The sequence below is a fragment of the Lolium perenne genome, chromosome 5, assembly GCF_019359855.2.
Source record: "Lolium perenne isolate Kyuss_39 chromosome 5, Kyuss_2.0, whole genome shotgun sequence".
In the NCBI taxonomy this organism is placed as follows: Eukaryota; Viridiplantae; Streptophyta; class Magnoliopsida; order Poales; family Poaceae; genus Lolium; species Lolium perenne.
In genome coordinates this window covers 233,737,948-233,751,485 of record NC_067248.2, presented here as the reverse complement: position 1 = coordinate 233,751,485, position 13,538 = coordinate 233,737,948, and the positions used below count along the sequence as shown (strand labels likewise).

The 13,538-nt window shown below is 50.6% G+C and overlaps 1 pseudogene; it reads left to right on the top strand.

Annotated features, from left to right (window-relative positions):
- Positions 1 to 9,479: 9,479 nt before the first annotated feature.
- On the top strand, positions 9,480 to 11,151 carry LOC127304193 (aspartyl protease family protein 2-like; annotated as a pseudogene).
- Positions 11,152 to 13,538: the final 2,387 nt, after the last annotated feature.

The following is a 13,538-nucleotide window of genomic DNA, read 5'->3' as shown; positions in this document are numbered from 1 at the left end:
TTGTTGCTGGGCCCACTCTGGTTCATCATACGGCGCTTGCGGTTCTCATTGGCTTGGTGTATCTTCCCCTCCATCTGAATGGCGGAGTCAACGAGTGCTTCTAAGTCAGCAAAGGGGATGTTGATCAAGATACCGCATCTCATCATGCAGTCCATTCAGAAACCTCTGCTTCCTCTTCTCGACGGTGTCCGTCTCATCCGGGGCGTACCTTGACAAAGTGAGGAACTTGTCGCGGTATTCTACCACGGTCATTCTGCCTTGCTTCAGTTCCCTGAACTCATCCCTCATCTTTTTAATCAGACCCGGGGGCACATGATACTTGCTAAACTTGAGTTTGAAGTCTTCCCAAGTCATCAGGTTTCCCGCATGTAAGGCGCGGGTACTTGTCCACCAGGCACGTGCAGGTCCAGCCAGATAGTGGGTGGCGAACAACACCTTCTCGTTGTCCTCCACTCCGGCAACCTCGAGATTGTTCTCCATAGTCTGGAGCCAATCATCAGCGTCGAGGGGTTCCTCTGTCTTGTTGAACACAGGTGGGTTAGTATTCTGGAAGTTTTTCAGCTTTGACCCTGGGTGGTCGTGGTTTCCGTGGCCTTGATTTCCCTGAGCAAGTTGTTGAAGTGCAGCTAGGTTGGCTTGCCGTTCAGCTCTCTCAACTTCTCTATCAGCCAACATCTGTTGCAACATCTGCAGCATTGCCTCCTGAGTCATGTTGCGAGTTGGGGGTGCCATCTGAACAGTGATAGGGATCATGAGATAAGAGGGAAATGTCTATGGCTCATTTTGGGATAAAATACAACTTAAACTTGATTCATAATAATAATAATATTACACACACACAAACATAGTCATGGAGGTAGCACATATTACAAGCCAAATGTTCAGGAGGGTTTTAAGAACCCTTTCAACCAACTACGATACATGGGGCGGGTACAAAGGGCAGATACATAACACGGGGCGCAAGTGCTCAGACGGGACTACTCGCCATCGACGTTGATAGGATAGACATTGTCTTCCCCGGCATCGAAGTGCTCGTGGCCATCCTCGTAAGGGTGGAACTCCAGGTCGTCGTCTTCCTCCTCCTCGTAGTCGTCGTCGTTGCTGACGTAGGAGTAGCCGTCCCCCTGGATGTTCTCCCCTTCACCTTCGCCTTCCAGCTCCTGGATCTGCTCAGCTTGTGCAGCAATGGTCGCCTTCAGAGTGGCGATCCTGGCCTTCAGGCGGTTGATGGCGTGATCCTTCTTCTGGTTGGCACGGCGGAGTGCCCTGCGTTCTCCGGCGATCACCCTGATGGTGTCCGCCTGCTGCGCCAACTGGATGTGAGTGTGGTTGGCGTATTCGCGGGAGTTGTCGAGGTCGATGCGGGTCTCGCTCAGCATGAAGTCAAGGTGATCAACATGGTGGCGAAGCTGCGGGTGTGACGGCAGGTTCATTGGCACTCCGAGTGAGTTGTGCCTTGCATAGTGCACAAAGCGACTGTCGGTGAAGTCCATGAAGTTTTGCCCGCACAGACGTGCGAGTCCTTCCTGAAGTCCCCTTGCGAGACCATCCGCCCAGTTGTTCTCCCTGAAGGAGAACTGGATCCTTGCGCTCATTGGGAGCGTGAACCTTCCACGAAGGTCCACCATGATCACCCACTGAAGTTGACCACCGGGTTGGTCATTCAGCATTCCGCCAAAGACTTCCGGTGGTGGGCGCCCGAGGAACTCGGAGAGGGAGAAGAGGTCCCTCTCGAAGATGATCTCTCCACCGTTCCCCAACTGATAGAACTCAGTCTGGAGAAAGGGCTGCGCGTCCACGACGTGATCCAACTGTAGAGAGATGAGATGATTAAGTTAGATAAGTGCAAGTGTTCCCAATTTTAATTCTATTAGAAGAAGGGCATGAATTTAAAGTTTGTAAAAGACTCTTCAAGGTAAGGAGGTGAATAAGATTTTCATAACTAGTCAAATCATGGAATTTGAAACTAAGTTTTTGAGCGTCCATTCTAACTAGGGTCTCCTAAGGTCAAACAATGGCTCTGATACCAACTTGTCAACACCCGGATTTTTAAGTCCAGATGCCTATTATGCCGTACATCGCAATCCCAGGAATAATGTTTTTGCGAGACATAATAGTAAGTAGCATAGAGTCATCATTTATTACAACACATATTGTCTTACAACCATAGATCACATGATCCAATATTACACAAATATATTGTTCAACATCACAAATAGTAGCGGAAGCGAAGTAGTAGTGGACGATCTATTCCACAGGCAACGCTTGACGTTAGAAGACGATCCTAGTTATCGTAGACGTCCTGTTGTCCGTCATCCTGATACTGGTGCTCTCCTTCATAGTCTGGCATTTGAATAGCCAGGGCAAAGCCATGAGTACTTTTAAAGTACTCGCAAACTAACTCTAGGATAAATACTCATTAAGTGTAAGAGGGTGCTAAGCTCTAGGTTTATTTGCATAAAGCCAAGTTTTAGTTTCATAAATCTTTGGTAAAAGCCTAATTCATGTGCTAGACTAACTCAAGTGGGAACATTAGTGTCATTCCCACAACTCATTATGGATCACCATAATGTCACCTTTCAAACCACCATTCATTTCTTGAATCAAAACATTCTAATGATAACGGAGATAGTATGGCCTTTCCAATCGTCCGTAACCGTGGACACGGCTATTCGAATAGGTTTAACACTCTGCAGAGGTTGTACTCTTGTGCCACAACTTTTGATTACATCCGTCGAGGGTAACCTCGAATCATCGTAACACAGTACGCGGATCATCAATCGAAACCTTTCACTTATATATGCTAGTATGAGCACCTCTCCCCATGAGCTTGGCCTCCCGGTGGAAACCGCAGTTAACCCGGGAACTGCACAGGGCTTGGGCCGTACATTCACCTCATTTCAACATCAATCCACAAGTAACGGAGGCAGCCGCAGCGTAACCCCTATGATGTTTGTTCAGAGGGAACCCATACTAAAATACACAAGCTTCTAGTTAAGCCCTACCCATAATCAGGTATTGTGGGGGTACTTGTATAATTGGAAGGGTATCGCATTCAAACTCAATCATCTATTTTATCAAAAATCACCATCTCCTCAAGGTCATATTCACCTTCAAAATCTTTCACTTTAGTTCATTTCACAAATGTTCCCATCTAGAGTAGTCAATTTTAGTTCTTAGCAATAGCAACTAGTCATGAGGGGGTGCTATCTAGCTTTATTTGCTTAGGCTAACTTTGATGCTCTTGTTCTATTCCGGACAAGGGAATCATAAATCAAAAAGTACTTTAAAAATAAATAAGCAAAAGCAAGAGTAAGTAAAAACATGGGATAGATAATACTTAAAAGTAAAGTGTGAAGATGCCTTTGCTCTTGTAGAGCTAAGCACTTGTTTTCAGCAAGGGTTAGCTTGCCTTGAGCTGGGTAGTTATCGAAGTTCTCTTCTTCTTCCTGAGAGTAGCCCTCCTCCTCTTGGTATTCCTCGTTACTAGCGTCTATATACGAATACGAGGTATAAATACTAAACCAAGCTCACATACTAAACTAGAAACACTCAAAGAGTTCACACACTAGTCCTAGTATCAATCAAACATGGCATGGTGGATTATTGGATTTGTCTTTATTAGAAAGAAAAAAATAATTTCCTCTCATTATTCTCATTTCCTAAATTTGATATGTAGGTCTTTAAAGAATTTCAATTCTTTGCATTACCTAATATTAAGATTTAATCTCTCCATATAATAATAAGGTATGAAATATAGGTTGACCCCAAAGTCAACATTTCATATCTATTATAGGTGAGTTCAATTTAATTGAAGTGCTATACTTCACATAGTTTTAAAACTTAACATTTAAATGAATTAAAATCTCTAAGTAATAATTCTCAAGGGTTCATTAGCCTAAGTCATTCCCCCTGGTTATTAGTACTTAGGATCAAAATTTAAATGAGAGGTAACTCTCATATTAGGGTTGAGTTTGGATTCCACTTTAAAATGCTCTAGAAATGACTACATAGCCATTTTATTTGATCTAGTCCATGATCATACAAACAACGGGGCTATGTTATTGCATAATCAATTAGAGGACATCATTTGTGATTTATTAGAATTGGAATTACTTCAAAAACTATTCTGGTTGAATTTTAAATAAAGTTTGAAAGTGCAAAAGTCCCTGTCTTGTCTTTTTTGTCAAATTAAATCTACAAAGAAAATGGAGATGGGGCCAGTGGCATTGGATAGGTAAATTCATGGGCTTTCCAAAGGTATAAAGTTTGCTAGATTTGGTTTGGTAGAATTCAAATTATTCAAATTTTACTAAACATTCAGCAGAGCAATTTGAATAAAGAATAAACGGGATTTGAATTTGTGGGCTTAGGCGGGAAGTGTTATTGGGCCGAAACGAATTTAAACAGCGCTTCGCAGCCCAACACGCGTCTGGCGCGCTCGGGCCGCGCTGACAGGGTGGGGGCCACCTGTCGGCGCCTCTTCAAACGCCGAAGCGGTATTTCCTATCTCGACCGTAGGATTAGAAAGAGGATCGACGGCGGTTGAGCGTCGTCGTCACCGACGGGATTCCGACGAGGTCACGGCGGCAGTAGGGGGGTCGGAGAGCCTACCAGGCCGATGCAGGACTCAGGCAGTATGCGCGGTGAAGGTGTAGTAGATGGGGAAGAGCTTGGGAGCAGCGGCGGCGCTTGGGGTGGCGCCAATCGTCGACGGTGAGCTGCGTCCCCCGGCGGCTCCGATCTTGAAATTGCTTCTCCTCCGGCGGCAATCGATCAAGCTAAGGTGGTGAGGAAGATCAGGGGCGAGAGGGGAGTCGATTGGTGTGAGGAGAGCTTGCTGGGAGGGCCTCTATTTATAGTGGCGAGGGGTGCCGCGGGGTGCTGCAAGGGCGCGGCCATGGCGTGGCGTTTCCAGCGAGCGAAAGGGCAAGCGAAGGACGGCTACGGCTAGCCGGTGTACTGGAGATGCTCAACCTGTATCGAGACAGAGAAAAGAGTGATGGGAGAGCTCGAGCGCTGGCAATGTCTATTACTGGGCGCGCGGCATCATTTTGGTTTAGGGCAACGGCGACGGTGCAGGGCAGGCACGGGCGTTCGTCTAGCGTGTAGAGGGTGCAGAGGCGATGCTCGACGCGGTGATAGGGATGCAGGGCGAGGACGGTAGCGGTCGAGTGCGTGGCGTCCTTGCGCGTCCTGGGGCGTGATCACCACGCCGGCTGGCACGTCCTGGCACGTTTTGGACGCGGGCGTTCTGGGCAGTGCCGTGCAATGGCGATCGAGTGAGGGGTACAGGCTTGGTCCTTATGCATCAGAGATGCTCGCAGACATGGAGAAACGACGAGGGAGAGGCCAGGGAGAGGAGTGCCAAAGGTGGCCGGCATGGCATTGTTTGGCATGTTTTAGGGTTTCTCCTCGACTTTAATCGACCATGCAAGTACTGGGCTAGAGGCAGGGGTGTAGGGGAGGCTGATGATCACAAACCAAAAGTGGTTTAGGCTCAAATCTGCTGGACAATAGCATGTAACACAAATCCCAGATGCTGCCTGCCACCTGTTCGACAGAATGCCCGCATGAAAGTTTCTTTTGAAATTTGAAAATCTCTTTGGTGATTCTCATTTATATAATTATTGTGATGTATTGGTGGTGGTGGCACTCAATTTGGAAGTGATTTGCAACTTTGCAAATTTGAGGTGATCTTCTTCTCTCTCTCGGGTTCCCTCTTTGCCCTCTTATTCTGGTCAACCTAGTCAACTTTAGGGAGGGTGGTCAACATCAAAGTTACTCACCTTGACATGGTCTTGGATGACCTGGCTTTAGGTGACCTTGCTTAGTTCAAGATTTGAGAAATACAGAAGGGTAAAGTGGTGAAGAAAATAATTTTGGGTTAAGTGACCATTATCACATGTGTGATGAAATCTTGATTTCTTTTGATTTGATTCTTGATCCAAGGATGCAAAAGGGTTAGTTTATCACATTGAAGCATTTTAGAAGCAAGGGGGCAAGCAAACTTGGCCTTGGTTGAAGATTTGCTAAAATGCATATTGTGTATGTGAGTGAGAAATGAGTTTTTCTCATTTTCTCTATTTCCCCTCAAATTAGGGTTTGGTGATCTTGCTTAGGGTTCACATAACAATATTTAATCATACTAACACTCATCATGGCAATTGCACAAAAGAAAATCACTCAAATGCATATATCTATATGTGGCACTATATGCATAGAAAAAGTTTTTGTTAATTGCAAATTTTGGGTTTGGGGAATTTCTCTTTCTTGTTTATTATTGTTGAAACTTGGGATGTTACAGGGGGAGCCCAGCTTATATAGGCGCTGGCATTTACATAGAAGTCCCTATAGTCTAGTGGCCGGCTTGGCCGGCTCCGGCTTCCGCTCCTTCCCGAGGCGTTGACGTCATGGAGCCGTTGAGGCCTCATGGCCTTTCCCATCCGCCTGCCGGAGTCAGCGGTATGGTGAGGAGGTGTCCCTGTCGCCATCATGCCCTGTAGCCGGTACGGACCGACGTACGCCATGATGGCCTGTCCGCCGCGCAGCACTGTAGCTCCACAGTGCCCCGCGCTTTACGGGAGATGAGGTCAGCGTGGACCTTTGAACCCGGACCACCTACCCAGTTCCTTCTCGTGCACGACTCGCCAGCCTCGAGTCGGTCTAGGGTATAAACCCCAGTCGGATATGGCTTGTAGAAGCCGGCCCAGCTACAGCGTTGAAGGCCGCAGCCAGGCCGACTAGGACTTAGGGCCAGCCGGCTCCTGGGTCAGCCGGCCACGGCTCCAGCCGGCTGCTCCTCAGCCGGCCTTTGCCGCCAGCCGGCCAACCCAAGCCGGCTGCTCCGCGTCCATTGCCATACCCGGGGTCTTCCCCCCGACAGGGGTACACATGGACTTTGACGAGCCACCCTCCGCTTCTGGCGACGTGGCTCCTGAGTTGTTCCTAGAGGGTCCGTCTAGTGGGGAGGTGGAGATGGAGACGGAGTCTACACACGAGTTGGACTCTAGGGCTGAGTTGGAGGTGATGGAGGGTGGGGGTGCGCCGAAGCCCTTGAAGATTCGTGGAGAAGCTAGAGTCCCCGATGCGAGGAAGGAGCCGAAGACGCATGATGACAAGATCCTTATCATTCCTTCGAGCGATGAGTAAGTGTACTACTTCAGAAATTTCGAACATGTATTTTTCATCTTGGTCATAATAATCAATTTGGCATTTGTACTAATGTGTGATTTATTTGCAGCAACTGGACATGGGAGGTCAAGCCCGCCCGCCAGCCTAACACCTTGCTTGGGGCTCTGATTAAGAAGTTCTGGCCGGGCAGATACACTCCCCTTAGCATGGTCCCCGCTGGCGAGACGAGGCTAGCCACTACTTGGGCGGACTATGAGGATGCCCCTGCCGTAGGCTTCGCGACAGCTGCTGAGGCTGTGACCACCAAGTTCTGGGTAAGGCATATATTTCTCGAGCACCGTTCATAGTTGATGACCCTAATGTGCTAACTTATGATTTTCACAACTGATTTATGCATGATTGAAGTGCTTCTATCGTGTGGACCCGGAGCATGAGACGCAGGCGCGTCTCACTTTGCGTGGCGCTTGCGAGAGGTTGACACCGCAGCAGTGGTACAACCAAAAGGTCACCTGCGCTAGTGCCTTCTGGGCTAACAAGGGTAAGAGGGTCAAGAAGGAGTACTATGTTGGTAACCAGCCTACGGAGGAATGGGCAATGACCATTGAGGAGTACATGTCGGTGAGTAAAATGTCAATGAGATTCTACATTGCTGCTAAGTTTTCATTGGATTATCTTGAGTTGAGTATTGCGTTTTCAGGTTTGTCCCGAGTGGGCCGAGCAGCATAGGGAGGCATGGGAGGAGCAGATTAGGGCGAGGTGGCTCAGGTTGGACGAGGAGTTTGCAGCCGTGTCGAGGCGTAACATGGAGAACCGAGGCACCGGTGGCACACACTGCGCGGGAGGCCGCGACTAGACCCGCTTCAAGGGGAAAAAGGTATGTATATACATGGAACGATCTTCTTTCATTTCCCGTCATGTCTCATTTGTGATACGCATAACTTTTCTTTTTGCGATGCAGGTGGTCGAGGCACCACCTGGGGTGGTGCTTCATGATGCCCAGATATATGACATGATGCGGCAGAAGCAGAAGCCCAATCCCACATTGCCTCAGCCACAGTACTACGGCAATGCCAAGGCCGCCAAGGAGGACTACTGCGACATGGTGTTGTCTCGTCACCCGGAGGTGGATGACCCCTTAAGCATTCCGATCGACGAGGAGTCGTTGGTCCTGTCGGGGCATGGGCGTCAGCATGGCCGTTTCCCCTTTCTGAATAAGGCGGTCAAGCCTACCCCAGCCACGAGCTACACGCGTCTCAAGCATACCCTCACCGCCGACAGCCCCCAGCCTCGTCCACGGCCTGCTCGTCCACCCGCCTACGATGTAAGTTTTCCTCATTTTCATCCTCTTTCCGGTTTTCCTTCCTACATGGCTAAGTGTTGACGAGATTCATTGTTTCTGAAATTGTAGCCTGAGTTCGAGGCGGCCTTCGAAGCCTGCAATGAAGCGTATCAGCAGGCCGCTGCCCAGTGGAATAGGCAGAATACGGCCTACATGGCGTATATAGGAGTAAGTCTGAATCTTTCTTCTCGCAAGTAGATGACAAGTCTCAGTTTGATGCTTTATTTCTGCAAAGCCTAACTTGTAACCTATCTTGCAGGAAATGATGATTTGTATGTCTACTGGTACACCGCCACCGGCTCGAGTTACCGTGGCGGGGGACATGCCTATCATGCCATCGAGGGCAGCTTTCGCTGCGACTTACTACGGATCCACACCGGAGGTAAGTTCTTTGCCAAACCGGTAGTTACCACTTCCCTTTGCATCGCAAGTTGCTAACATGTAGGGAACACGTAGGGAACGGGATGCTCCGGGAACCAGGCCTCGCCGGGTGGGCGCGAGGTCACACCGGTTCATGAAGCTGGTCGGTCTGCTGGTGCCTCTCCTTCGACTACTCCTGGGACTACTCCCGGTGCCTCTCCGTCGACTTCTCCTGGGCGTAGCACCGGTCCTTCTCCAGGTGGTTCTTCTGCAGCTTCTACCGGAGCGCAACCCCGGGCTGCTCGTTTCGCCAACGATAAGGGCGGACACACCCCGCCCGGGTCCTTCCTCCGCTAGTCAGCTTAGAACTAGGGTTTGCTTGCTACTACTATGCATTTGGATGACATGGCACTCTCCTCTTGTATGCTATTATGTGCACCATGTATGCTACTATGTGGATTTCATGCTATTTATGTGAATTATGGTGAATTTGGATGAATTTCGATGAATTTGGATGAATTTGGATGAATTTCGATGTATGAACTGCTGTACTGTCATAACTGAGCTGGTAAACAGTGGATTGTGAAAAGCTGGCGAAAAAAATAGCGCAAGCCTACGCCGAGGGCAATGCCGTCGGCATAGAGGCATGGAGCGACCATATGGTCACGTCTATGCCGACGGCATTGCCGTCGGCATAGAGGCCTGCTGCGACCCTCGGCGTAGCCCTTCTCCACATTGCCCAGCCGCGCGCCACGTAGCCTGCATGGCCCATGCATATGCCGAGGGTGGTGCCGTCGGCGTAGAGGGGCAGCTGGCGTCGCCACGAAGCGCCACGTCGCGCACGGACGAGCAGGCCGCCTGCCCTATGCCGAGGGCAGTGCCGTCGGCGTATACTGGCGCCCCGTTAATGGCGACGGCGCCACGGCACGAGACGCCGAGGGCAGCGATGCCGAGGGTACAAGCGCGCCGTCGGCATAGGCGGCGTACGCCGACGGCAGGGACTACGCCGACGGCGCCATGCCGTGTGCCGAGGGACCTAGAAGCCGAGGGGCTACGCCGAGGGCTGCCGTCGGCGTAGCCTACGCCGAGGGCCAGGCGCGGCTACGCCGAGGGCAGCTGGCCGTCGGCAGCGAGCTCCATTCCTGTAGTGGCATCAGAGCCGCCTCCGAGCAGCGACGATGCTATCGGGTTATTCCACCACCTCTTCCAACTCGACCTCCCGGCCAAGGCTGCAGTCGGGCCAAGCCGAGTACCTGATGAACCTCGCCATCGGGACGCCGCCGGTTCCGTTCGTCGCCCTTGCGGACACCGGCAGCGACCTCATCTGGACGCAGTGCCAGCCATGCAAGCTCTGCTTCCCGCAGGACACGCCCATCTACAACACCTCCGCCTCGACCAGCTTCTCCCCGGAGCCTTGCTCCAGCGCCATGTGCTAGAGCCTGCAGAGCGACAACAATTGCACCCTCAACTCGCAGTGCATGTACTACTACGATTACGCCGACGACGCCTACTCCGCGGGCGTCTTGGGGAGGGAGACCCTCACGTTGGGCACTACTGCGTCGGCCATCTCTATCAGCGACGTCGCGTTCGGTTGCGGCAGCGACAATGGCGGCGACTCGTTCAACTCCACGGGGACGGTCGGGCTCAGCCGCGGGCCGCTGTCGCTTGTGGCGCAACTAGGGTTCGGGAAGTTCTCATACTGCCTCACCGACTTCTTCCTGCCCAGCCTGAGCAGTCCAGTCCTGTTTGGCTCCCTCGCCGAGCTGGAACCTAGAGGAGGCGACACCATGCAGACGACACCACTGGTGCAGAACATGGCGTACCCGTCATGGTACTATATCTCCCTCGAGGGCATATCTCTCGGCGACACTCACCTGCCGATTCCAGAGCAGGCTTTCCAGCTGCGCAACGACGGCACTGGAGGGATGGTCGTGGACTCAGGCACCACCTTCACTATCCTGGAGGGAAGCGCTTTCATGGTGGTCTTGGATCATGTGGCCGAGGTGCTCGGTCACCCGGCAGTGAACTCTTCCAGCTTTGAAATCCCTTGCTTCCCGGCTCCAAGCGGCCAGCGGCAGCTTCCACCCATGCCGGACATGGTGATGCACTTCGCCGGGGGCGCGGATATGAGGCTACACAGAGATAACTACATGTCATTTGACGAAGAGGGGTCGTCGTTCTGTCTAAACATGCTCGGTGATGATGCGACATTGTCGGGTTCAGTCCTCGGTAATTTCCAGCAGCAGAATATACAAATGCTGTTTGATATCACCGTTGGGCAATTATCATTTGCGCCAGCTGATTGCAGCATACTCTAAAGCTCGTAATACTGTACTTGATGTTTTGCAATTTGAGACAGTGGTAAGACTAGTTAAGCAAAAAGGAAAAGCAATTCCTAAGTGAATGCATGAGTACTAGGAAATCTCGATTAACATACCAACTTTTAGCATTTCATTTTGGACTCAAGGTCAAGTAAGAAGTGGGTTGTTCACTTGTTCTGATGCCAACCACAATTTTCTGAAACTCTGATTTTCTTGTTTGTGTGTCACATCTTTTTTTTTCGCGGGCACGCGAATGGCGTGCCATATCTTTATAGAATAGAGCAACAAAAATACAAGAAGCCAAAGGGGATGCGAACATCTATCCTCGGCCAACCCACGCACACCACCAAAACCTAAAGACCTACTCTCGCAACATGACTCGCCACTCCTCTCCCCTCGCTGCCCACCAAAGGCTAAACTCCTCTAGAATTCTATTTATGATCTGCTCCGTGGACCACTGCCTCTCTAAGTTCCTGAAGACATGGGCGTTCCTTTGCTTTCAAAGCGTCCCTATCAACAAGACCAATGTGTCAAAGCCTCTCCTAGCCTCCCTCCGCAGCCTCTTCCTCGCCTCCGTCCACCACCTCTCCAAATTTGTGTTCTCCTGCGGTTCCTGTAGCTACGACCCCAGCTTTCTCAAGCAGTCAAACCAGACCATCTTGGCATACAGACACTGCGAAAGAATATGGTCAACATTATCCTCTTCCTGAAGGCAAGTGCCGCAGGGGTCTAGGTGATCCTGCAGGCCATGCTGAGCCCTCCTATCCGAAGTCCAGAGCCTACGTCTTATCGCCAGCCAGCCGAAGATTTTGCACTTTAGGGGTGCAAAGGATCTCCATATCGGCTTAGTCATACTCCATGTGATCCTTCCCTGGGCAGAGCATGTTGTAGGTCACACTGGTAGTATACATACTAGACGCCGACCCTTTCCAAGTGATCTAATCCGGCCTATTGCCGTCGCGAGGCACTCTCTCAAATTCTTCCCAAAGCAGGGTGCATTGCATCCACCCGTCGACGGACAGCTCTGCAGATACATCCGAAAGCCAAGAATCCTTATTCAAGGCATCACTAACCTTTCTTCTGTTCTTCCTTCTCGTTGGGACCAAAGCCGCAACCTCTGGCGCAATCTCATCCGTATTTCTTCGATTGATCCATCTGTCTCTCCAAAAGAGAATACTCTCCTACTCGAAACTGCGCCAAGCTCTGGAACACTTCATTGGCTTCAGGGTCGTTGATAGCAGGCAACCCTTGCCATGGCCTTGAAGGATCCGTACGACGCAGCCAACACCACCTCACTCTAAGAGCCAAACCTTGCAACCTCAGGTCCTTTACTCTCCAAGCCCTCCAAACTGAGTCGGCTTGCATATAGTGTCCCACGCCACCAGGCATTGTTCTCCATTGACCTCCTTTCTTGCCCAAAAAAAGGCTCTCATCCACTTGACCAACTCCTCAAGCACCCAAGTTGGCGCCTCTGCGACCATCAATTGATGTATAGGCCACACACTTATCACTGATTTTATGAGTATAAGCCTCCCTGATTTCTGAATCATTCCCCCCCCCCCCCCGCCAAGCCGGAACACAGTATATGACCTGGTCAATCAGCGGTTGCCACTCCGCTTTTGTCAAAGGCCTCAGCGCTAGTTGCATGCTAAGGTATTTGATGGGAAACCCCACTACCTCGCAGACCAACATCTCCGCAACTCTCTCGGCATCTCCCTCATGCTCTCTAATCAGCGTGGCTGAGGTCTTTCTATAGTTTACGCACAGCCCAGAGGCCTCACCAAACACTTGTAGAATGGCCTTTACCGCTTCCAATTCTATGGCCAGCGGCTTAAAGAAAATAACCAGATCATCAGCGTAAACCGAGATTCTCTGGAGCTCCGTGATCCCCGCTAGCCTGGAGAAGAGTTGTCCCTCCACGACCTTCTTAATTGCCGCAGTCAGCACCTCCACAGCCGCGATGTGGGATCACCTTGTCTAAGGCCTCTCACATGCACAATTCTTCCTCCAGGCACTCCATTAACCAGCACTCTAGTGTTCGACGTGTTAAGCAACAAGGAAACCCACTTTAGGAACCGCTCTCCAAAACGCATGCGCCGTAGTACCTCAAACAGAAAGCTCTAAGAGATCGAGTTGAAAGCCCTTGTGAGATCCAATTTGAGGAGCACTCCCGACTGCCTCTATTGGTTAATCTTCCTTGCCACTTGTCTTACCAGGATGAAGTTGTCATGTAGGGACCGTCCTCTTACAAACGCCGATTGGTTGGTGCTTACAACATCACCCAACCTTCTCCGGAGCCTGTTGGCCATAGTTTTGGAGAATATTTTGGCAAAACTATGCACCAAGCTAATGGGGCGATAGTCCTTGACCTCCGTGGCATCCGG